This window comes from Phyllobates terribilis, unplaced genomic scaffold, assembly GCF_046119375.1.
Source record: "Phyllobates terribilis strain yellow unplaced genomic scaffold, ASM4611937v1 Scaffold_12__6_contigs__length_324123572, whole genome shotgun sequence".
Lineage (NCBI taxonomy): Eukaryota > Metazoa > Chordata > Amphibia > Anura > Dendrobatidae > Phyllobates > Phyllobates terribilis.
Window position 1 is genome coordinate 312,806,684 of NW_027362772.1, and position 25,780 is coordinate 312,832,463.

The following is a 25,780-nucleotide window of genomic DNA, read 5'->3' on the forward strand; positions in this document are numbered from 1 at the left end:
GGCGCAGCGCAGGGAATGAGAGCACATTTACAAGCCATTACAGCAGCCGAGCCTGAAGAAGCACTGCGAGCACGGATATGGCGCCAACATACGCTGCTGCGCTGCCCACATATGCTCATGTATACGGGCACTGGCGGAGCCCGGGACCCCAGGGATGCACGGACCACTGTGCCGTCTGCAGTGCACATCCGTCTGTCCTCAGCGGGGCAGTGGTCAGAACATGGGGGATTTCATAACCTAGACGGCGTAGAGACAGACGGCGCTCAGCGCATCTGACCGCGCGGCGTTACCGGAGCCGTAATGTGTACGAGCTGGAAGAGACCTCACCATGCAGCAGAGGCGACCTGGCGGTCAGCAGTGCGGGGGGTTAACGCTGTCCGCGGCGCGATGTTCTGCGGTATAATTAGCACTGGTGTTAATGGCGATTAGCACTTCGCAGCGCCTCTGATGATGGTGACCCGCGAGCGCCGCGCTGATTTGCGCCTCTAAGCGCCATTTCCATCAGTTTTCTGTTTTTAACACCTTGAAGACGGCAGAGGGGGAGTAATGGCGGCAAAGGTGGTACGTTCACGGTCCTGGGGTATAACGACAACTGATGCGGCCACGACTGCCAGCACAAACCGCACCAGACCACCATTTATCAAGACCCCTGTATCCGATCTGTAAACTGGGCGTAGAAACAAAAAAGTTCAAAGAATGGAAAGCTGTTTGGATGTAAGACTTCTTCTCACAGGTGAGGATTTGTTACAGTGTAGACAATCAGGATTTATATCATATGTAACAATCGGGACAGGGGACTGTGCAGACAGGACGGGTTCTCCACCACCGGATGGACACGATAACGCTGACATTCACTGACAGCAAGCAGAGATACTAAAGGGAATCTGCCAGAACAATCCACCCCACATACTGCTTCTACGCGCACGTCAGTCTCGGGAGGATATTGTCATCCACACCGGTGTATCGTTATCTGTTCTGCAAAGACTGAAAAATTGTTTTAGTTCATATGCAAATGAGAAGTTAAGTGCTCTCGGCAAGATGGAAGCACTTCCCAGGCCTCTACCACCCCCTGGCTTTATTCTCCACCCTCCTTCACTTCACGGACAGCTCCTTTCCTGTGGATTAGAGCCAGTGAGTTGTCAGAAAAAGAGAGAAAGGAGCAGCAGCAGCAACAGCAGGAGCAGCAACAGCAGGAGCAGCAGCAGGAGCAGCAACAGCAGGAGCAGCAACAGCAGGAACAGCAACAGCAGGAGCAGCAACAGCAGGAGCACCAGCACAGCAGCAGGAGCAGCAACAGCAGGAGCAGCAGCACAGCAGCAGGAGCAACAGCAGGAGCAGGGCCCCGGGGAATAGGGCCCGAAAGGCAAAGGCTTGTGAAGTGCTCTCATCACACCGGAGCACTTAGCACCTCACCAGAATAAGCTAAAACACTGATCTGACAGCAGCAGGCGGCATAAATGAAGATATGGTGGACATTATGTGGCGGATATTATATGGCCGACACTATATGGCCAACATTATACGGCTGATATTATACAGCTGACACAATGTAGCTGACACTTTATGGCGGACATTATACGGCTGATAAAATACAGCTGACACTATGTGGCTGACATTATACGGCTGACATTATATGACTGACACGATATGGCGGACATTATATGGCTGACACTATATGGCTGGCACTATATGGCTGATATTATAATGCTGACATTATATGCCTGACACAATATGGCTGACACTATATAGCGGACATTATAAGCCTGACACAATATGCCTGACACAATATGGCTGACACTATATGGCTGACACTATGTAACGGATATTATATGGCTGACATTATATGGCTGACATTATATGGCTGACACTATATGGTGGACATTATATGGCTGACACTATATGGTGGACATTATATGGCTGACACTATATGGTGGACATTATATGGCTGACACTATATGGCTGAAACTATATGGCTGACACTATATAGAGGACATTATATGGCTGACATAAGGCTGACATTATATGGCTGACACTATATGGCTGACACTATATGGCTGACACTATATAGAGGACATTATATGGCTGACATTATAAGGCTGACATTATATGGCTGACATTATATGGCTGACATTATATGGCTGGCACTATATGGCTGAAACTATATGGCTGACACTATATGGCTGACATTATATGGCTGACATTATATGGCTGGCACTATATGGCTGACACTATATGGCTGACACTATATGGCTGACATTATATGGCTGACATTATATGGCTGGCACTATATGGCTGAAACTATATGGCTGGCACTATATGGCTGGCACTATATGGCTGACACTATATGGCTGACATTATATGGCTGACATTATATGGCTGGCACTATATGGCTGACACTATATGGCTGACACTATATGGCTGACATTATATGGCTGACATTATATGGCTGGCACTATATGGCTGACACTATATGGCTGACACTACTGTATATGGCTGACACTATATGGCTGACACTATATGGCTGACATTATATGGCTGGCACTATATGGCTGACATTATATGGCTGACACTATATAGAGGACATTATATGGCTGACATTATAAGGCTGACATTATATGGCTGACATTATATGGCTGACATTATATGGCTGGCACTATATGGCTGAAACTATATGGCTGGCACTATATGGCTGGCACTATATGGCTGACACTATATGGCTGACATTATATGGCTGACATTATATGGCTGGCACTATATGGCTGACACTATATGGCTGACACTATATGGCTGACATTATATGGCTGACATTATATGGCTGGCACTATATGGCTGACACTATATGGCTGACACTACTGTATATGGCTGACACTATATGGCTGACACTATATGGCTGACATTATATGGCTGGCACTATATGGCTGACATTATATGGCTGACACTATATAGAGGACATTATATGGCTGACATTATATGGCTGGCACTATATGGCTGGCACTATATGGCTGACATTATATGGCTGACACTATATGGCTGACACTATAGGGCGGACATTATATGGCTGACATTATATGGCGGACATTATATGGCTGACACTATATGGCTGACACTATATGGCTGACACTATATAGAGGACATTATATGGCTGACACTATATGGCTGACACTATATGGCGGACACTATATGGCAGACACTATATGGCGGACACTATATGGCTGACATTATATGGCGGACACTATATGGCGGACACTATATAGAGGACATTATATGGCTGACACTATATGGCGGACACTATATGGCAGACACTATATGGCGGACACTATATGGCGGACACTATATGGTGGACACTATATGGTGGACATTATATGGCTGACATTATATGGCAGACATTATATGGCTGACACTATATGGCTGGCAATATATGGCGGACACTATATGGCGGACACTATATGGTGGACATTATATGGCTGACATTATATGGCAGACATTATATGGCTGACACTATATGGCTGGCACTATATGGCTGACACTATATGGCAGACACTATATGGCGGACACTATATGGCTGACATTATATGGCAGACATTATATGGCTGACACTATATGGCTGGCACTATATGGCTGACATTATATGGCTGACACTATATGGCTGACACTATATGGCTGACACTATATGGCTGACACTATATGGCTGACACTATATGGCGGACACTATATGGCTGACATTATATGGCAGACATTATATGGCTGACACTATATGGCTGGCACTATATGGCTGATATTATATGGCTGACACTATATGGCGGACACTATATGGCTGACATTATATGGCAGACATTATATGGCTGACACTATATGGCTGGCACTATATGACTGACATTATATGGCTGACACTATATGGCTGACACTATATGGCGGACACTATATGGCAGACACTATATGGCTGACACTATATGGCTGGCACTATATGGCTGACATTATATGGCTGACACTATATGGCTGGCACTATATGGCTGACATTATATGGCTGACACTATATGGCTGACACTATATGGCGGACATTATATGGCAGACATTATATGGCTGACACTATATGGCTGGCACTATATGGCGGACATTATATGGCTGACACTATATGGCTGGCACTATATGGCTGGCACTATATGGCGGACACTATATGGCTGACATTATATGGCAGACATTATATGGCTGACACTATATGGCTGGCACTATATGGCTGACATTATATGGCTGACACTATATGGCTGACATTATATGGCTGACACTATATGGCTGGCACTATATGGCTGACATTATATGGCTGACACTATATGGCGGACATTATATGGTCATTTGGTTCTCTAAAAACTAAACAGTTTAAAGGGAATCTGTTGGAACAATCCGACCCCCAATCTGTGAACAATGTAAAAAAGTTGCAGAAAGTTTTGTTATATGATGATTACACTTTATTTAGGCGAAACAGTAGAAAGCCTTTTTTAGAATAAATATTAGAACAATAAGAAATTACTAGAAGCCGCATTATCCACATATCCGAGCTGAGGGTCCGGTCTCGCGCTTCATACATCGGCTCCTCCATATTCTGCGGATCTTATTCTCCAGCTCCATTTTAGGCTTTTTTCTCTACAGCTCCATATTTTCCCGCCCTGGGATCTGCAGATATTCTACAGCTTCTCATTCAGATTCTCTCGATTCTCCAACCCTCGGATCTACGTTTCCATATTCTCCAGCTCTTTTTTTCATCTACTCTCTATTCTCCGTCCCTGGGATCTGCGGATTCCATGTTCTCCGTCCCTGGGATCTGCGGAGTCCATGTTCTCCGTCCCTGGGATCTGCGGATTCCATGTTCTCCGTCCCTGGGATCTGCAGATTCCATGTTCTCCGTCCCTGGGATCTGTGGATTCCATGTTCTCCGTCCCTGGGATCTGCGGCTCCATGTTCTCCATCCCTGGGATCTGCGGATTCCATGTTCTTCATCCCTGGGATCTGCGGCTCCATGTTCTCCGTCCCTGGGATCTGTGGATTCCATGTTCTCCGTCCCTGGGATCTGCGGCTCCATGTCCTGCGTCCCTGGGATCTGCGGATTCCATGTTCTTCATCCCTGGGAATTGCGGCTTCATGTTCTCCGTCCCTGGGATCTGCGGCTCCATGTTCTCCGTCCCTGGGATCTGCGGATTCCATGTTCTCCGTCCCTGGGATCTGCGGATTCCATGTTCTCCGTCCCTGGGACCTGCGGATTCCATGTTCTCCAGCTCATTTTTAAGCTGCTCTTTATTCTCCGTCCCTGGGATCTGCGGCTCCATGTCCTGCGTCCCTGGGATCTGCGGATTCCATGTTCTTCATCCCTGGGATCTGCGGCTCCATGTTCTCCGTCCCTGGGATCCGCGGCTCCATGTTCTCCGTCCCTGGGATCTGCGGCTCCATGTTCTCCGTCCCTGGGATCTGCGGATTCCATGTTCTCCGTCCCTGGGATCTGCAGATTCCATGTTCTCCAGCTCATATTTAAGCTGCTCTTTATTCTCCGTCCCTGGGATCTGCGAGTCCATGTTCTCCGTCCCTGGGATCTGCGGATTCCATGTTCTCCCTCTCTGGGATCTGCGGATTCCATGTTCTCCAGCTCATTTTTAAGCTGCTCTTTATTCTCCGTCCCTGGGATTTGCGGCTCCATGTTCTCCGTCCCTGGGATCTGCCGATTCCATGTTCTCCCTCTCTGGGATCTGCAGATTCCATGTTCTCCAGCTCATTTTTAAGCTGCTCTTTATTCTCCGTCCCTGGGATCTGCGGCTTCATGTTCTCCGTCCCTGGGATCTGCCGATTCCATGTTTTCCCTCTCTGGGATCTGCGGATTCCATGTTCTCCAGCTCATTTTTAAGCTGCTCTTTATTCTCCATCCCCGGGATCTGCGGCTCCATGTTCTCCGTCCCTGGGATCTGCCGATTCCATGTTCTCCGTCCCTGGGATCTGCGGATTCCATGTTCTCCAGCTCATATTTAAGCTGCTCTTTATTCTCCGTCCCTGGGATCTGCGAGTCCATGTTCTCCGTCCCTGGGATCTGCCGATTCCATGTTTTCCCTCTCTGGGATCTGCGGATTCCATGTTCTCCAGCTCATTTTTAAGCTGCTCTTTATTCTCCGTCCCCGGGATCTGCGGCTCCATATTCTCCGTCCCTGGGATCTGCGGCTCCATGTTCTCCGTCCCTGGGATCTGCGGATTCCATGTTCTCCGTCCCTGGGATCTGCGGATTCCATGTTCTCCGTCCCTGGGATCTGCGGCTCCATGTTCTCCGTCCCTGGGATTTGCGGATTCCATGTTCTCCAGCTCATTTTTAAGCTGCTCTTTATTCTCCGTCCCTGGGATCTGCGGCTCCATTTTCTCCGGCCCTCGGATCTGTAGCTCATTTTTCTGCTGCTACAGGAGATTATTAATTTGTGTGACCAGGAAACATTTTTCTTCTTCTACAAACACCATTTATAATAAATGAAGGCGGATTTCTTCCCATTAATTACTTCTAAAAATATTGTTGTTTTGACCTCGAGCCTCCTCCGGAGCACATGATATAATGAACACGTCGCGGTGGCAGTTTGAAGAATGCCTGGTACTTCCCTGCAATCCGCGCCTCTATAACAACTGGAAGCGCAAATAAATGATAAAATGCACAAAAGTAACAATGTCTGATGTGAAATTAATTGCATTAAGGACGGAGCGCCTGTCCTGGCCGAGCCGCAAACTCATTTATAACTGCAGCGTGCGCAGGTACATACGGCACAGGTGCTGAGGCGGCACTGAGCATCACTCATCCTGCACACAGTGGTGTCCGGGGTCAGCCATCTGCTGCAATAAGCCCAGAAATCCCAGTCCTGAAGATCCAGCCTGCATGTGTCACCCATGTCCACGGGGAAGAGACCCCCACCACTGAGGAAAGATCCAGCCTGCATGTGTCGCCCATGTCCACGGGGAAGAGACCCCCACCACCGAGGAAAGATCCAGCCTGTATATGTCACCCATATCCACGGGGAAGAGACCCCCACCACCGAGGAAAGATCCAGCCTGCATGTGTCACCCATATCCACGGGGTAGAGACCCCCACCACCGAGGAAAGATCCAGCCTGCATGTGTCACCCATGTCCACGGGGAAGAGACCCCCACCACCGAGGAAAGATCCAGCCTGCATGTGTCACCCATGTCCACGGGGTAGAGACCCCCACCACCAAGGAAAGATCCAGCCTGTATGTGTCACCCATGTCCACGGGGTAGAGACCACCACCACTGAGGAAAGATCCAGCCTGCATGTGTCACCCATGTCCACGGGGTAGAGACCCCCACCACCGAGGAAAGATCCAGCCTGTATGTGTCGCCCATGTCCACGGGGTAGAGACCCCCACCACCGAGGAAAGATCCAGCCTGCATGTGTCACCCATATCCACGGGGCAGAGACCCCCACCACCGAGGAAAGATCCAGCCTGCATGTGTCACCCATATCCACGGGGCAGAGACCCCCACCACCGAGGAAAGCTACATCATTAAAGCTCAACTCTACTTTTATCCACTGATAACCACGATGGAAATATCACGATGCCGCCCCTGTCCAGGGGTTGTGTCTGGTATTACAGCTCGATCTCACTGAATGGGTCTGAGCTGCAATACCTGACACAACCTGTGAGCAAGGGTGGCATTGTTTCTGGATACAAGCCATCGTGTTCTCTTCATTTCTTACTACCCCTTTAATCTTCTGGTCATCCAGGTTTCGAAGGGAAAAATGGAAACAATTATTCAGACTTTGCCAACTTTCCACACAAATTAAAGTTGTCAAAGTTCACTTTCCCATGGTGGTTTTGAGGCTGATATTCCGATCATACTCCTAAGTGCTGGGGATGATAATAATAATAATATTTATTTCTATAAAACATACAACCTATTCGGCAGCACTTTACATTACAGAGGAGACTTGTACAAAGAATGAAGACGTCACAGAATAACATAAACCAGATACAGGAGGAGCGATGGCAGCTGCAATCTATGGGGGAAGGTGGACGGGAAGAAATGCTTCTACTGTAGAATACAGCCGTAATATATATAATACGTAGGGAGTCCACGTAACGCTGCATGAACCCATCATCAGCCAGTATGTGAACAAGTACAGACCCGGGGGGCTACTGAGTGCATGGAGGGCGTGAACAGATCATACCAGGGTCCTGATTTTGAAGACCGTTTTGTATTGGCAAAACAGGGATAATTAGATAAGTGTAGTGAGGGGATAGGCCAGTCTAACGAAAACTGGGGGTATTAATCCAGGACCCTGACAATAAGGGAATTCTTCTACCTAAATCAATAGTGTGACATACAGGGCCGGATCCAGATTTTCTGGGCCCCGGGTGAAAGGGTCTCAGTGGCCCCTTTAATACATACCACGATTCATGATGCACAGATACCGCAGAGAAATATATATATATATAGTACAATGCAAAGATTTCACTTCTTACATTACATGAGCGATATCTATTGTAAATTCCATAATAGCTCAGAAACCGGCGAATCGCTCCGCACAGTATACTGGCCCCCATATAAGGCCCCATACGGAATACTGGCCCCCATATAATGCTCCATACAGGGTACTGGCCCCCACATAATGCCCCATGCAGGCTGTTCCCCCCTTATAATGCCCCATGCAGGCTGTTCCCCCCCATATAATGCCCCATGCAGTATGTCACTCCCCATATAATGCACCATGCAGGATGTCACTTCTCCCCCCATATAATGCCCCATGCAGGATGTCACCTCTCCCCCCCTTATAATGCCCCATGCAGGATGTCACCCCACATATAATGCCCCATGCAGGATGTCACTTCTCCCCCCCATATAATGCCCCATGCAGGATGTCCCTTCCCCCGATATAATGCCCCATACAGGATGCCCCTTTCCCTCACCATATAATGCCCCATGCAGGATGTCACCCCCCATATAATGCCCCATGCAAGATGTCACTCCCCCCATATAATGCCCCATGCAGGATGTCAGCCACCTATATAATGCCCCATGCAGGATGTCACCACCCCCCCCATATAATGCCCCATGCAGGATGTCACCCTCCCCATATAATGCCCCATGCAGGATGTCACCTCCCCCCCCCATATAATGCCCCATACAGGATGTCACCCCCTCTCTTTATAATGCCCCATGCAGGATGTCACCCCCTCTCTTTATAATGCCCCATGCAGGATGTCACCCCCTCTCTTTATAAGGCCCCATGCAGGATGTCACCTCTTCCCCCCCATATAATGCCCCATGCAGGATGTCACCCCCTCTCTTTATAATGCCCCATGCAGGATGTCACCCCCTCTCTTTATAATGCCCCATGCAGGATGCCACTCCCCCATATAATGACCCATGCAGGATGTCACCCCCCCATATAATGCCCCATGCAGGATGTCATCCCCCCATATAATGCCCCATGCAGGATGTCACCTCTCCCCCCTCCCATATAATGCCCCATGCAGGATGTCACCCCCCCATATAATGCCCCATGCAGGATGTCACCCCCCCATATAATGCCCCATGCAGGATGTCACCTCTCCCCCCTCCCATATAATGCCCCATGCAGGATGTCACCTCTCCCCCCCATATAATGCCCCATGCAGGATATCATCCCCCCATATAATGCCCCATGCAGGATGTCACCTCTCCCCCCCATATAATGCCCCATGCAGGATGTCACCCCCCATATAATTAATGCCCCATGCAGGATGTCACCCCCCATATAATTAATGCCCCATGCCTCTATACATTAAAAAAAATATATATATCACATACTCACCTCACTCCTCCTCACTTGCTGCCGCTGCTCCGGACTCCAGCGTCGCCGGCGTCTTCCCGCTGTGCGCTGCCTGTGATGGCTCAGGAGAGGGCGCGGTGTAAAGACGTCACCACACTCGCTGACCTGAGACATCACAGAGAGCGCAGAGCAGGAAGACAGAGGATCTGCGGAGGCACGGGGAGAGGTAAGTATCCGGCTGCCGGGGCCCTGAGCAAGCGGAGGAGAAGGGCGGGCGCTGGCACCGCTCTCCTCTGCCCATAGCCCAGCGGTGTGCCTGACCGCGAGTGGGCCCCCTGTCTGCTCAGGGCCCCGGCACTTGCCCGGGTGCTGACGCCGGCCCTGGTGACATAATATAAATCTGTCTGCAGCCACCACTAGGGGGAGCTTTCTGTATACAGAGATACATGATAAGATTCTGTCTGCAGCCACCACTAGGGGGAGCTCCCTGTATACAGAGATACATGATAAGGTCCTGTCTGCAGTCACCACTAGGGGAGCTCCCTGTATACAGAGATACATGATAAGATACTGTCTGCAGTCACCACTAGGGGAGCTCACTGTATACAGAGATACATAAGATCCTGTCTGCAGTCACCACTAGGGGGAGCTCCCTGTATACAGAGATACATATAAGATCCTGTTTGCAGTCACCACTAGGGGGAGCTCCTTGTATACAGAGATACATGATAAGATTCTGTCTGCAGCCACCACTAGGGGGAGCTTCCTGTATACAAAGATACATGATAAGATTCTGTCTGCAGACACCACTAGGGGGAGCTCCCTGTATACAGAGATACATGATAAGATTCTGTCTGCAGCCACCACTAGGGGGAGCTCCCTGTATACAGAGATACATGATAAGATTCTGTCTGCAGCCACCACTAGGGGGAGCTCCCTGTATACACAGATACATGATAAGATCCTGTCTGCAGTTACCACTAGTGGAGCTCCCTGTATACAAAGATACATGATAAGATCCTGTCTGCAGCTACCACTAGGGGGAGCTCCCTGTATACAGAGATACATGATAAGATCCTGTCTGCAGCCACCACTAGGGGGAGCTCCCTGTATATAGAGATACATGATAAGATTCTGTCTGCAGCTACCACTAGGGGGAGCTCCCTGTATAGAGAGATACATGATAAGATTCTGTCTGCAGCTACCACTAGGGGGAGCTCCCTGTATACAGAGATACATGATAAGATCCTGTCTGCAGCCACCACTAGGGAGAGCTCCCTGTATAGAGAGATACATGATAAGATCCTGTCTGCAGTCACCATTAGGGGGAGCTCCCTGTATACAGAGATACATGATAAGATTCTGTCTGCAGCCACCACTAGGGGGAGCTCCCTGTATACAGAGATACATGATAAGATTCTGTCTGCAGCCACCAATAGGGGGAGCTCCCTGTATACAGAGATACAAGATAAGATTCTGTCTGCAGCCACCACGAGGGGGAGCTCCCTGTATACAGATACATGATAAGATTCTGTCTGCAGTCACAACTAGGGGGAGCTCCCTGTATACAGAGATACATGATAAGATCCTGTCTGCAGCCACCACTAGGGTGAGCTCCCTGTATACAGATACATGATAAGATCCTGTCTGCAGTCACCACTAGGGTGAGCTCCCTGTATACAGATACATGATAAGATTCTGTCTGCAGTCACAACTAGGGGGAGCTCCCTGTATACAGAGATACATGATAAGATCCTGTCCGCGGCCACCACTAGGGGGAGCTCCCTGTATACAGAGATACATGATAAGATTCTGTCTACAGCCACCACTAGGGGGAGCTCCCTGTATACAGAGATACATGATAAGATTCTGTCTACAGCCATCACTAGGGGGAGCTCCCTGTATACAGAGATACATGATAGGGCTGCAGACAGAATCCTATCACCAGTGCACACCATCCAGTGATCGTCCTATCACCAGTGCACGCCGTCCAGTGATCGCTCTATCACCAGTGCACGCCGTCCAGTGATCGCCCTATGACCAGTGCACGCCGTCCAGTGATCGCCCTATGACCAGTGCACGCCGTCCAGTGATCGCCCTATGACCAGTGCACGCCGTCCAGTGATCGCCCTATCTCCAGTGCACGCCGTCCAGTGATCGCCCTATCTCCAGTGCACGCCGTCCAGTGATCGCCCTATCTCCAGTGCACGCCGTCCAGTGATCGCCCTATCTCCAGTGCACGCCGTCCAGTGATCGCCCTATCACCAGTGCACGCCGTCCAGTGATCGCCCTATCTCCAGTGCACGCCGTCCAGTGATCGCCCTATCTCCAGTGCACGCCGTCCAGTGATCGCCCTATCACCAGTGCACGCCGTCCAGTGATCGCCCTATCACCAGTGCACGCCGTCCAGTGATCGCCCTATCACCAGTGCACGCCGTCCAGTGATCGCCCTATCTCCAGTGCACGCCGTCCAGTGATCGCCCTATCTCCAGTGCACGCCGTCCAGTGATCGCCCTATCTCCAGTGCACGCCGTCCAGTGATCGCCCTATCTCCAGTGCACGCCGTCCAGTGATCGCCCTATCTCCAGTGCACGCCGTCCAGTGATCGCCCTATCACCAGTGCACGCCGTCCAGTGATCGCCCTATCTCCAGTGCACGCCGTCCAGTGATCGCCCTATCTCCAGTGCACGCCGTCCAGTGATCGCCCTATCACCAGTGCACGCCGTCCAGTGATCGCCCTATCACCAGTGCACGCCGTCCAGTGATCGCCCTATGACCAGTGCACGGCTCTATGCCGCCATGTTACACAGGACAGAGTTGAACCCCTCGGAGAACATTTCCACCTTTCCGTTATTGATTCTTCAGGAATTTCTGCGTTTCAGGCAGGAGAATGGATTTTCCCTCATGAGATGAAGGAGAGCGCGGCCGCTCCCGGCTCCATCGCCTTCGTGCTGGTTCCCATAACAACTTGAGGCGGCGAGGAGCGCGGGGCATATTCTCTCGCCATACAGAGGGGATCCAGAGCGGCGGCCCCTGGTTCATGCCTCTGAAGATACAGAAACTTCACACAATACAACATGTAACACAAAGGACTTGTTACAATGTATCTCTGAGCTTCTTGTCTTAAAGGGACAGTCAGTAAAAAAAAAAAAAAAAAAACCTCAGTATCCAGCAGAATAACTCGTGTCTGATACTCTATTCTAGATGCATCATTTGTATCGCACTTTTCTCACAATGGACTCAAAGCAAAATCGGTGGAAGAAATCGGCTTCCTCCTTTAATTCCTTAATCTGCAGAGTCCTGTTACTTGGATGTAATTTACAGCCTCCAGAATTACAGTGCAGACGGACACGGAGCATAATACAGAATGCGCAAGCAGGAAACATAACTATGCACTTCAATATAATTGAGCTGCATTACCACAAACAACCTGAGGGCAGGGTGGCGCTATTTTTTTTTTTTGTAAGAAAGCAGGCATGTTTCTCTAACCATGGACAACCCCTTTAAGATGGGCCTCGTTTCCTTCCTCCGGAGTCACCATGAGAGCAGTGGTTTGATATTAGATGCTCCTGTAGAAGTGACGATGGAGCGGCGCAGGATTGATGGCGGCACATTGAGAATTCTGTATTTACACAATGCTACAAAACGCGGCGCGGCTCAGTAATGTGCGCTGATTTGTTTGTCAAGGCGCCAACAGATCCCGTCACGCTGACAGCAGGAAACAAGCGCAGGTATCGCTCTCGTCTGCTCCCTGTGAATTATTAATTACTTCTCATGTACAGAAAGTAAAGAGGTCGCTTCCTCCGCCGCCGAGCGGCTGCCTCCACGCTGCTGAAGGGTAATCTCCGGCAGAAGATACCGGGAGCGGCGGCGCGGTATGGAATATTAATCTGATGTGGTGTCGTTCCATGCTCATACAATGTATCAATGATGTGTAAGAATGCACGGACCGGCCGGGGGTCTCCTGACAGGCCGGGGGGGCTCTCCTGACAGGCCAGGGGGGGGGTCTCCTGACAGGCCGGGGGGGGGGTCTCCTGACAGGGGGGGGGGGTCTCCTGACAGGCCGGGGGGGGGTCTCCTGACAGGCCGGGGGGCTCTCCTGACCAGCCGGGGGGCTCTCCTGACAGGCTGGGGGGGGGGTCTCCTGACAGGCCGGGGGTCTCCTGACAGGCCGGAGGCTCTCCTGACCGGCCGGGGGTCCCCTGACCAGCCGGGGGGCTCTCCTGACAGGCCGGGGCTCTACTGACCAGCCGGGGGGCTCTCCTGACAGGCCGGGGGACTCTCCTGACAGGCCGGGGGCTCTCCTGATAGGCCGGGGGCTCTCCTGAAAGGCCGGGGGGCTCTCCTGACAGGCCGGGGGTCACCTGACAGGCCGGGGGGCTCTCCTGACAGGCCGGGGGGCTCTCCTGACAGGCCGGGGGTCTCTTGAGCTACCGCTACAGCCTCAAAGGCAAGTAAGTGCTCAGGAGACCCCAGGTGGTCCAGGCATCCAAGTACAGAGGGGGGAACACGGATGTGTGAATCCGGCCTCACACACAGGACTCAGACAATAAATGTTTCAGAGGAAAGAATAAGATTTCCACAAATCCCTGGGTTTATAGTGAAAAAAAAACAAAAAGACAGGAAACAACACAAAAAAAGATAGATGGTCAGGTGCAAAAGCCCCCCAGGTACATACTAGTCCTTGAAATATCAAAAAAAAGTATGGAGGCAGCACACAAAATAGAATGAAGTGATGTCATTTATTAGCCCATATAGCAACGTTTCGGTCCAATATTGTGGACCTTTCTCACCACTTCATTCTATTCTGTGTGCCGCCTCCATACTTTTTGGGGTTTATAGTGGATATCTAGCAAAAATTTGATTAATATGGCAGAAAGAGCAGATCGAGGCTCCCGGCGTCTCCTCTGATCTCAGGTGGCAGAGACAAGTAATCTGCGGAAGACTGGTAACCAGGGATCAGCGTCGACACCACGCAGAATATTGCTACAATGTATCCTTAGACTGGTAACCAGGGATCAGCGCCGATACCACGCAGAATATTGCTACAATGTATCCTTAGACTGGTAACCAGGGATCAGCGCCGACACCACGCAGAATATTGCTACAATGTATCCTTAGACTGGTAACCAGGGATCAGCGCCGACACCACGCAGAATATTGCTACAATGTATCCTTAGACTGGTAACCAGGGATCAGCGCCGACACCACACAGAATATTGCTACAATGTATCCTTAGACTGGTAACCAGGGATCAGCGCTGACACCACACAGAATATTGCTACAATGTATCCTTAGACTGGTAACCAGGGATCAGCGCGGACACCACACAGAATATTGCTACAATGTATCCTTAGACTGGTAACCAGGGATCAGCGCCGACACCACACAGAATATTGTTACAATGTATCCTTGGACTGGTAACCAGGGATCAGCACGGACACCACGCAGAATATTGCTACAATGTATCCTTAGACTGGTAACCAGGGATCAGCGCGGACACCACGCATAATATTGCTACAATGTATCCTTAGACTGGTAACCAGGGATCAGCGCCGACCCCACACAGAATATTGCTACAATGTATCCTTAGACTGGTAACCAGGGATCAGCGCCGACACCACACAGAATATTGCTACAATGTATCCTTAGACTGGTAACCAGGGATCAGCGCCGACACCACACAGAATATTGCTACAATGTATCCTTAGACTGGTAACCAGGGATCAGCGCCGACACCACACAGAATATTGCTACAATGTATCCTTAGTAAGCAGAGGGCCAGACAGCACGGAGCGGCGTACAGTGGTTCATACACATTACATGAATGCCTCAAATCAACCGACCAGTTAAAGAAGCCCTCCCCTCCTCTTCATCCTCCTCCTCTTTATATATTGCAGTCATCATATTATTCATCGCTGGACACTCACAGTTGCTCATTTTCTACCCAGTTAATTCTTCTCTATGTAGAAACAGGAAGTCTCTTGTCCCTGCATTTATCATTCCCCTCTTCACCTCCTGACCCAGCTGCTCCCTCCTCCCCCTGTCAGGGACTTTTGCAGTGACTGATGACTCATGCAAGGGATATTGAACTCCTGTTTCTACATAGAGCTGGTCAGTCATTAATCAGATGATGTCATCAACCTAACGGAAAAGAGAATTATCTGGGTAGAAAGGAAAAATGAGCAATTGTAAGTGCACAGCGCTGTATACGATGATGACTGCAATATATTAAGAGGATAAAAACTTTGATAAGAGGAGGATGATGAGGAGTGCTGCTTTCATCTGTACAGAGTTGTACTGGGTCCCCTCCCCCTCTTCCACTGGTATGGGTAAAGAGGAGCATCAGGCCTGTGATAGCAAACAATGGTCAAGTAGGAGGGCAGAGAAGTCTGGGAGGAGGAGGACAGGGATGTCTGAAAGAAGAAGGACAGATGTCTGGGAGGAGGAGGACGTCAGATGAGTCTGGAGAAGGAGGGAGGACAAAGGAGTCTGAAGGATGGAGGGAGACAGAGGAATCTGGAGGAGGACAGAGAAGTCTGGAGTAGGAGGACAGAAGTCTGAAGGAGGAGGGAGGATAGAGGAGTCTTGAGGAGGAGGATAAAGTCTGGAGGAGGAGGGCAGAGGAGTCTGGAGGAGAAGGAGGACAGAGGAGTCTGGAGGAGGAATCCGACAGAGAAGTCCAGAAGAGGACATAGAAGCCAGGAAGAGGAGGACAGAGGAGTCTGGAGGAGTAGGAGGACGGAGGGGTCTGGAGGAAGAGGAGTCTGGAGGAGTAGGAGGACAGAGGGGTCTGGAGGAAGAGGAGTCTGGAGGAGGAGGAGAGAGGACAGAGGAGTGTGGAGGAGGAGAGAGGACAGAGGAGTGTGGAGGAGAAAGGAGGACAGAGGAGTGTGGAGGAGAAAGGAGGACAGAGGAGTGTGGAGGAGAAAGGAGGACAGAGGAGTGTGGAGGAGAAAGGAGGACAGAGGAGTGTGGAGGAGAAAGGAGGACAGAGGAGTCTGGAGGAGTAGGAGAACAGGGGAGTCTTGAGGAGGAGAACTAAAGTCTGCAGGAGGACAGAGGAGACAGTCAGCAGTCTACTCCCTTTTACCCTTCTGAAGTCGTGTGCATGTATGAGGGGGTCCCTGAGAATGTGATTAACCTTCACACTGTACAGTGCGGCTTCTCCAACTTTCTACCGGAAGCTCATCAGAAATTGATCAGGGTGATACTTGGACCCCATCAAAAGTGAAGAAAGCCCACGGCAAAATAAAAAACACTGCATGATTTACATTTTATTTGTGTCTAAACTCTGAATCTCATGAAAATCTTAGGAAAAATCCATCAAATATGTTTATAAACTGCAATTTTTCAATCTTTGGTGTTGCGTCACGAATATAAAACATTAACTCGGTGTTATCTGTGGAGTTACATAGGACTGCAGATGTCATCACTGTTATTTGTGGTGTTACATAGGACTGCAGTATGTAAATTGCCTCTTCAGGGAGGAAGAGGACTTGAACTCTAATGCCTCCTATTGGAAGTCGCAATCCTACAAGTCATTGCGACTGGGACCTTAGCCTCTAACCCAGCCAAATCAGATCTCATACTTTGTACTGATGAGGGGCAATATCCCGAAACACCATGTCTACAAATTGAGTTTCTGATTTGGCTTTTATCCCAAGACATATTTCAAGGCCCGTTAAAGGGTCGATAATGACTTGTAGGACTTTTATTTCCAATAGGTGGCGCTATAGAGTTTAAGTCCCCTTCCTATCTGAAGAGATAATTTACATACAGAGCTGTAAAAAAAATGTTTGTCTCCTTCCTGATTTCTTATTCTTTTGCATGTTTGTCACTTAAATGTTTCAGATCACAAAACAAATATAAATATTAGACAAAGATAACACAAGTAATCACAGAATGCAGTTTTTAAATGAAGGAAAAAAAGAAATCCAAACTTACAGGGTCCTGTGTGAAAAAGTGATTGCCCTTTCCCCTTAAAACATAGATGAACTGTGGTTTATCACATCTTTGGGAAGCTGAGTTCACTTTCCCTAGTCACACACAGGCCTGATTACTGCCACATCTGTTCTCCATCAAGAAATCAGTTAAAAAAGGACCTGTCTGACAAAGTGAAGTAGACCAAAAGATCCTCAAAAGCTAAACATCATGCTGCGATCCAAAGAAATTCAGGAACAAATGAGATACAAAGTAATTGAGATCTATCAGTCTGGAAAAGGTTATAAAGCCATTTCTAAAGCTTTGGGACTCCTGCAAACCATAGTGAGAACCATTATACACGAATGGTGAAAACATGGAACAGTGGTGAACTTTCCCTGGGTCACCGGAAGACCAAAATTACCTCAAGAGTGCAGTGACGACTGATCCAAGAGATCACAAAAGACCCCACAACAACATCCAAAGAAGTGCAGACCTCACTTGCCTCAGTTAAGGTCAGTGCTCATGACGCCACCATAAGAAAGAGAATGGGCAAAAATGGCAGAGTACCAAGACGAATACCACTGCTGAGCAAAAAGAACAAAAAGGCTCCTTTCAGTTTTGCCAGAAAACATCTTGATGATCGCCAAGACTTTTGGGAGAATACTCTGTGGACTGATGAGACAAAAGTTGAACTTTTGGGAAGGTATATGTCCCATTACATCTGGCGTAACACAGCATTTCAGAAAAGGAACATCATACCAACAGTAAAATATGGTGGAGGTAGTGTGATGGTCTGGGGCTCTTTTGCTGCTTCAGGACCTGGAAGACTTGCTGTGGTAAATGGAGCCATGAATTCTGCTGTCTACCAAAAAATCCTGAGGGAGAATGTCCGGCCATCAGTTCGTGACCTCAAGCTGAAGCGTACTTGGGTTATGAGGACAATGATCCAAAACACACCAGCAATTCCACCTCTGAATGGATTAAGAAAAGCAAAATGAAGACTTTGGAGTGGCCTAGTCAAAGTCCTGACCTTAATCCGATTGAGATGCTGTGACATGACCTTAAAAAGGCGGTTCATGCTCGGAAACCTCCAATGTGGCTGAATTACAACAATTCTGCAAAGATGAGCGGCCAAAATTCCTCCAGAGCGTTGTAAAGACTCATTGCCAGTTATCGCTGCTAAGGGCCCGACCAGTTATTAGGTTCAGGGGGCAATCACTTTTTCACACAGGGTCCTGTAGGTTTGGATTTCTTTTTCCTTAATAATAAAGCCATTCATTTAAAAACTTTATTTTGTGGTTACTTGTGTTATCTTTGTCTAATATTTATATTTGTTTTGTGATCCGAAACATTTAAGTGACAAAAATGCAAATTAATTAGAAATCAGGAAGGGGGCAAACACTTTTTCTCACCACTGTATTTAATTTCCCAGAGGAGCATCCAAGGCATTTAAGTCTCCTCATACTAGCGTGCCAGACCTGCATGTCACTCTCCACTAGGAGAAACCTTACCCCTCATAGGACTGCAGGTGACATCACTGTGTTATCTGTGGTGTTACATAGGACTGCAGGTGACATCTACTACATGATCTGTACTAAGAGAGTTATCACTGTGTTATCTGTGGTGTTACATAGGACTGCAGGTGACATCTACTACATGATCTGTACTAAGAGAGTTATCACTGTGTTATCTGTGGTGTTACATAGGACTGCAGGTGACATCTACTACATTATCTGTACTCAAAGAGTTATCACTGTGTTATCCGTGGTGTTACATAGGACTGCGGGTGACATCTACTACATTATCTGTACTCAGAGAGTTATCACTGTGTTATCTGTGGTGTTACATAGGACTGCAGGTGACATCTACTACATTATCTGTACTCAGAGAGTTATCACTGTGTTATCTGTGGTGTTACATAGGACTGCAGGTGACACCTACTACATTATCTGTACTCAGAGAGTTATCACTGTGTTATCCGTGGTGTTACATAGGACTGCAGGTGACACCACTACAGAGTTGTAGCACTGACAAGCTCTGCTGTATGTAGCCATATTGGGCCTGATGCATGGCGGGTGAGTACATTACCGCCTGTTACTTCCACACTGCGCCAGCCGCACCAGTTATCGGAGGGAGGAAGTTCCTGAACGCACCTGACAGTCAATAATGAGGCGATATCTGCTCTTTAATTAAATTACCGCTATCAGCTGCAGCCGCGTCTGGAGGAGAATCTCGTGTGCACCCAGTGATCAATGGATGGATGCAACCCGGAGACGCGAGATTAGCGGCTGAAATATTCATTGTATTCGCGCAATCATTGGCGCGCGCGGTCTTCTGCCAGCGCGATAGGGAGGAGAGCGCCTTCAATCAGCTTATTGTTTGAGATTCTGGAAAGTCGCTGCTCGTTTTCGAAGCTTCATTTAATAAGTCCATAAACAGGATTTAATGGCCGCGGCTCAGACATTAGATGGGCGCTCCAGCTGTACGGAGACCCAGAGCGGCTTCATTTAAAGCGACGGCACTTTCTGCTCAGGATGCAGATTACGGTGATGCCATCATTTCAGCCATCGGCTCCTCGCACGTTGTAAATAATGGAACGTTTCCCTTCTGTTCCGGCAGAAGCTGCTTTACTGCTTTCCTTAACGGCTTCGCTTCTGCCCGCGTCGCTTGTTCAGGCGTTATTTGTAAGAATCCGTGATTGCTGGAAATAAAATGGCAGCTTGTGCTACTAACTGTAAGGATCGTCTCAGGGCTGCGGCCGTGCTCCATGCGCTCTGAGAATCGCGGCTGTTGTAACATAATCACTTGACGCCATCGCCAATCACTTGATGCCATCTTTGGTCAGTTACTGGGTGCATGTAGTAGTCACTAGGATTAAAGGGGTTGTCCAGTCTCATGCTGTTCTGTAATGTCCTTATATACTTATTTCATTACCATTTTCAAGATCTCTGCTTTCAGTCAAAGAAAACATCATTGTTTACATCTATAGACTGAAATCCTCACAGCTGATGTGCTTGTTACAGCTCTGTAATGATGTCTATGTGATTCCCCTCCCCTGTAGGACATCATTTACGTCAATAGCAGCAGCACAGCCAGCTACATACAGGAGTAGCACAGGCTCTACAGAGGCACAGCCAGTCATGTACAGGTGCTGCACAGGCTCTACAGAGGCACAGCCAGTCATGTACAGGTGCTGCACAGGCTCTACAGAGGCACAGCCGGTCATGTACAGGTGCTGCACAGGCTCTACAGAAACATAGCTAGTCATGTACAGGTGCTGCACAGGCTCTACAGAGGCACAGCCAGTCATGTACAGGTGCTGCACAGGCTCTACAGAGGCACAGCCAGTCATGTACAGGTGCTGCACAGGCTCTACAGAGGCACAGCCGGTCATGTACAGGTGCTGCACAGGCGCTACAGAGGCACAGTCAGTCATGTACAGGTGTTGCATACACAGGCTCAGATGGTCATGTACAGGTGCTGCACAGGCTCTACAGAGGCACAGCCGGTCATGTACAGGTGCTGCACAGGATTTACAGAGGCACAGCCAGTCATGTACAGGTGCTGCACAGGCTCTACAGAGGCACAGCCAGTCATGTACAGGTGTTGCACAGGATTTACAGAGGCACAGCCAGTCATGTACAGGTGCTGCACAGGCTCTACAGAGGCACAGCCAGTCATGTACAGGTGTCGCATACACAGGCTCAGATGGTCATGTACAGGTGCTGCACAGGCTCTACAGAGGCACAGTCGATCATGTACAGGTGTTGCACAGGCTTTACAGAGGCACAGCCGATCATGTACAGGTGCTGCACAGGCTCTACAGAGGCACAGCCAGTCATGTACAGGTGTTGCATACACAGGCTCTACAGAGGCACAGCCGGTCATGTACAGGTGCTGCACAGGATTTACAGAGGCACAGCCAGTCATGTACAGGTGCTGCACAGGCTCTACAGAGGCACAGCCAGTCATGTACAGGTGTTGCATACACAGGCTCAGATGGTCATGTACAGGTGCTGCACAGGCTCTACAGAGGCACAGCCAGTCATGTACAGGTGCTGCACAGGCTCTACAGAGGCACAGCCAGTCATGTACAGGTGCTGCACAGGCTCTACAGAGGCACAGCCAGTCATGTACAGGTGCTGCACAGGCTCTACAGAGGCACAGCCAGTCATGTACAGGTGCTGCACAGGCTCTACAGAGGCACAGCCGATCATGTACAGGTGCTGCACAGGCTCTACAGAGGCACAGCCAGTCATGTACAGGTGCTGCACAGGCTCTACAGAGGCACAGCCGGTCATGTACAGGTGCTGCACAGGCGCTACAGAGGCACAGCCGGTCATGTTCAGGTGCCGCACAGGATTTACAGAGGCACAGCCGGTCATGTACAGGTGTTGCATACACAGGCTCAGATGGTCATGTACAGGTGCTGCACAGGCTCTACAGAGGCACAGCCGGTCATGTACAGGTGTTGCATACACAGGCTCAGATGGTCATGTACAGGTGCTGCACAGGCTCTACAGAGGCACAGCCGATCATGTACAGGTGCTGCACAGGCTCTACAGAGGCACAGCCAGTCATGTACAGGTGTTGCACAGGATTTACAGAGGCACAGCCAGTCATGTACAGGTGCTGCACAGGCTCTACAGAGGCACAGCCAGTCATGTACAGGTGTTGCACAGGATTTACAGAGGCACAGCCAGTCATGTACAGGTGCTGCACAGGCTCTACAGAGGCACAGCCAGTCATGTACAGGTGTCGCATACACAGGCTCAGATGGTCATGTACAGGTGCTGCACAGGCTCTACAGAGGCACAGTCGATCATGTACAGGTGTTGCACAGGCTTTACAGAGGCACAGCCGATCATGTACAGGTGCTGCACAGGCTCTACAGAGGCACAGCCAGTCATGTACAGGTGTTGCATACACAGGCTCTACAGAGGCACAGCCGGTCATGTACAGGTGCTGCACAGGATTTACAGAGGCACAGCCAGTCATGTACAGGTGCTGCACAGGCTCTACAGAGGCACAGCCAGTCATGTACAGGTGTTGCATACACAGGCTCAGATGGTCATGTACAGGTGCTGCACAGGCTCTACAGAGGCACAGCCAGTCATGTACAGGTGCTGCACAGGCTCTACAGAGGCACAGCCAGTCATGTACAGGTGCTGCACAGGCTCTACAGAGGCACAGCCAGTCATGTACAGGTGCTGCACAGGCTCTACAGAGGCACAGCCAGTCATGTACAGGTGCTGCACAGGCTCTACAGAGGCACAGCCGATCATGTACAGGTGCTGCACAGGCTCTACAGAGGCACAGCCAGTCATGTACAGGTGCTGCACAGGCTCTACAGAGGCACAGCCGGTCATGTACAGGTGCTGCACAGGCGCTACAGAGGCACAGCCGGTCATGTTCAGGTGCCGCACAGGATTTACAGAGGCACAGCCGGTCATGTACAGGTGTTGCATACACAGGCTCAGATGGTCATGTACAGGTGCTGCACAGGCTCTACAGAGGCACAGCCGGTCATGTACAGGTGTTGCATACACAGGCTCAGATGGTCATGTACAGGTGCTGCACAGGCTCTACAGAGGCACAGCCGATCATGTACAGGTGCTGCACAGGCTCTACAGAGGCACAGCCAGTCATGTACAGGTGCTGCACAGGCTCTACAGAGGCACAGCCAGTCATGTACAGGTGTTGCATACACAGGCTCAGATGGTCATGTACAGGTGCTGCACAGGCTCTACAGAGGCACAGCCGGTCATGTACAGGTGCTGCACAGGCTCTACAGAGGCACAGCCAGTCATGTACAGGTGCTGCACAGGCTCTACAGAGGCACAGCCGATCATGTACAGGTGCTGCACAGGCTCTACAGAGGCACAGCCGGTCATGTACAGGTGTTGCATACACAGGCTCAGATGGTCATGTACAGGTGCTGCACAGGCTCTACAGAGGCACAGCCGGTCATGTACAGGTGTTGCATACACAGGCTCAGATGGTCATGTACAGGTGCTGCACAGGCTCTACAGAGGCACAGCCAGTCATGTACAGGTGTTGCATACACAGGCTCAGATGGTCATGTACAGGTGCTGCACAGGCTTTACAGAGGCACAGCCGGTCATGTACAGGTGCTGCACAGGCTCTACAGAGGCACAGCCAGTCATGTACAGGTGCTGCACAGGCTCTACAGAGGCACAGCCGGTCATGTACAGGTGCTGCACAGGCGCTACAGAGGCACAGCCAGTCATGTACAGGTGCTGCACAGGCTCTACAGAGGCACAGCCGGTCATGTACAGGTGCTGCACAGGCGCTACAGAGGCACAGCCAGTCATGTACAGGTGCTGCACAGGCTCTACAGAGGCACAGCCGGTCATGTACAGGTGCTGCACAGGCTCTACAGAGGCACAGCCGGTCATGTACAGGTGCTGCACAGGCTCTACAGAGGCACAGCCGGTCATGTACAGGTGCTGCACAGGCGCTACAGAGGCACAGCCAGTCATGTACAGGTGCTGCACAGGCTCTACAGAGGCACAGCCGGTCATGTACAGGTGCTGCACAGGCTCTACAGAGGCACAGCCGGTCATGTACAGGTGCTGCACAGGCTCTACAGAGGCACAGCCGGTCATGTACAGGTGCTGCACAGGCGCTACGGAGGCACAGCTGGTCATGTTCAGGTGCCGCACAGGATTTACAGCAGCACAGCCAGCTATGTACAAGAGCAGCACAGCACATCACATCCGATCATGTACATGTGCTGCACAGGATTTACTGCAGCACAGCTAGCTACCAACAGGTGCTGCCCATTCTCTACAGCAACAAAACTGAAGGAAATTTCAATGAAAACTAGTTCAAAAGTTGCATTTAGGTAAATAATGAGCTAAAAAATTCTGGTCTGGAGTAATATTTTTAAGTGGTCATGTAACAATAGAGGGGTCTGAGCGGCAATACCAGACAGCTCTTTGGGGAAAAGAGGACGTGCCTCTTCCTGTCCAGGACCTGGCATGTCTGTGAATTGCACAGCCTCTGACTGTGTAATGCTTCATCTCCACTATGGTGGCGCTGTGGGGGAAATCAGCTTCTGCTTTAGGGGGCTCCTCAAATAAAAAGGAATTGTCCGAAGCTGAGAAACCCTTTCATAAAATGAACAGCATAAAGTCGTAATGCACTCAACATACTAAAGAGAGACAGAGAATAAACAGCAGATCAGTCAAGGACAACTTGCTGATGGTTTCCACCCTAACCCCAAAACGTCCATAACCGTGATGAAGGTCTATGACACCGGTGCCGGAGCGTCGCCTCGCTGACTGCAGAACTGTAATATTGTCAGTGATTAGATAACGAATCAGTCAGACGCTGAAGGGCGGGTGTTCTTTTTTTTTTGTTTCTTTTTCAGTGATTATGAAAGCATCTGATATTTAATTATAATTACAGCAAATGAGAAAACAGCCGCAACAATCGGCATAATCAGAAATCCGGAGGAGGCTGATCGCGTTCTGTACTCAGTCCGTCAGACGACAACAGCGATTGTGGATGCTGCCTGTCTGATAACTGCGAGCAATAGCTGGAACGCCACTGTGAAGACTTCTCACTAAACAGTCCAGCACCATCTAACCAGTAATATGAATTATATCAAGAAATAATATCTCAGGCAACTGTGGTATCCAGGGGGATTATCGGATTCCATCCACCAAAACACAAGGGGGTCCGGGCGATTATGGACCACCATTTTCAATATCTCTGCTTGCTGTCAGTGAATGGGAATATTATTAATTTGGTATTGCTGAAACGTGCTGGGATCATGTGCCGGTGCCAAAGGCGCAGAGTTTGTTACATTGTATCTGACCTCTCCCTCGTAACCAGGTCTAAAGGCGCAGAGTTTGTTACATTGTATCTGACCTCTCCCTTGTAACCAGGTCTAAAGGCGCAGAGTTTGTTACATTGTATCTGACCTCTCCCTTGTAACCAGGTCTAAAGGCGCAGAGTTTGTTACATTGTATCTGACCTCTCCCTCGTAACCAGGTCTAAAGGAGCAGAGTTTGTTACATTGTATCTGACCTCTCCCTCGTA

At 49.6% G+C, this 25,780-nt stretch overlaps 1 protein-coding gene across 2 annotated transcripts in view; it reads right to left on the bottom strand.

The window, feature by feature from the left end:
- KIRREL3 (kirre like nephrin family adhesion molecule 3) overlaps nt 1-25,780 on the bottom strand; it is a 1,173,775-nt gene that overhangs the window by 75,978 nt on the left and 1,072,017 nt on the right. The window lies entirely within an intron of this gene.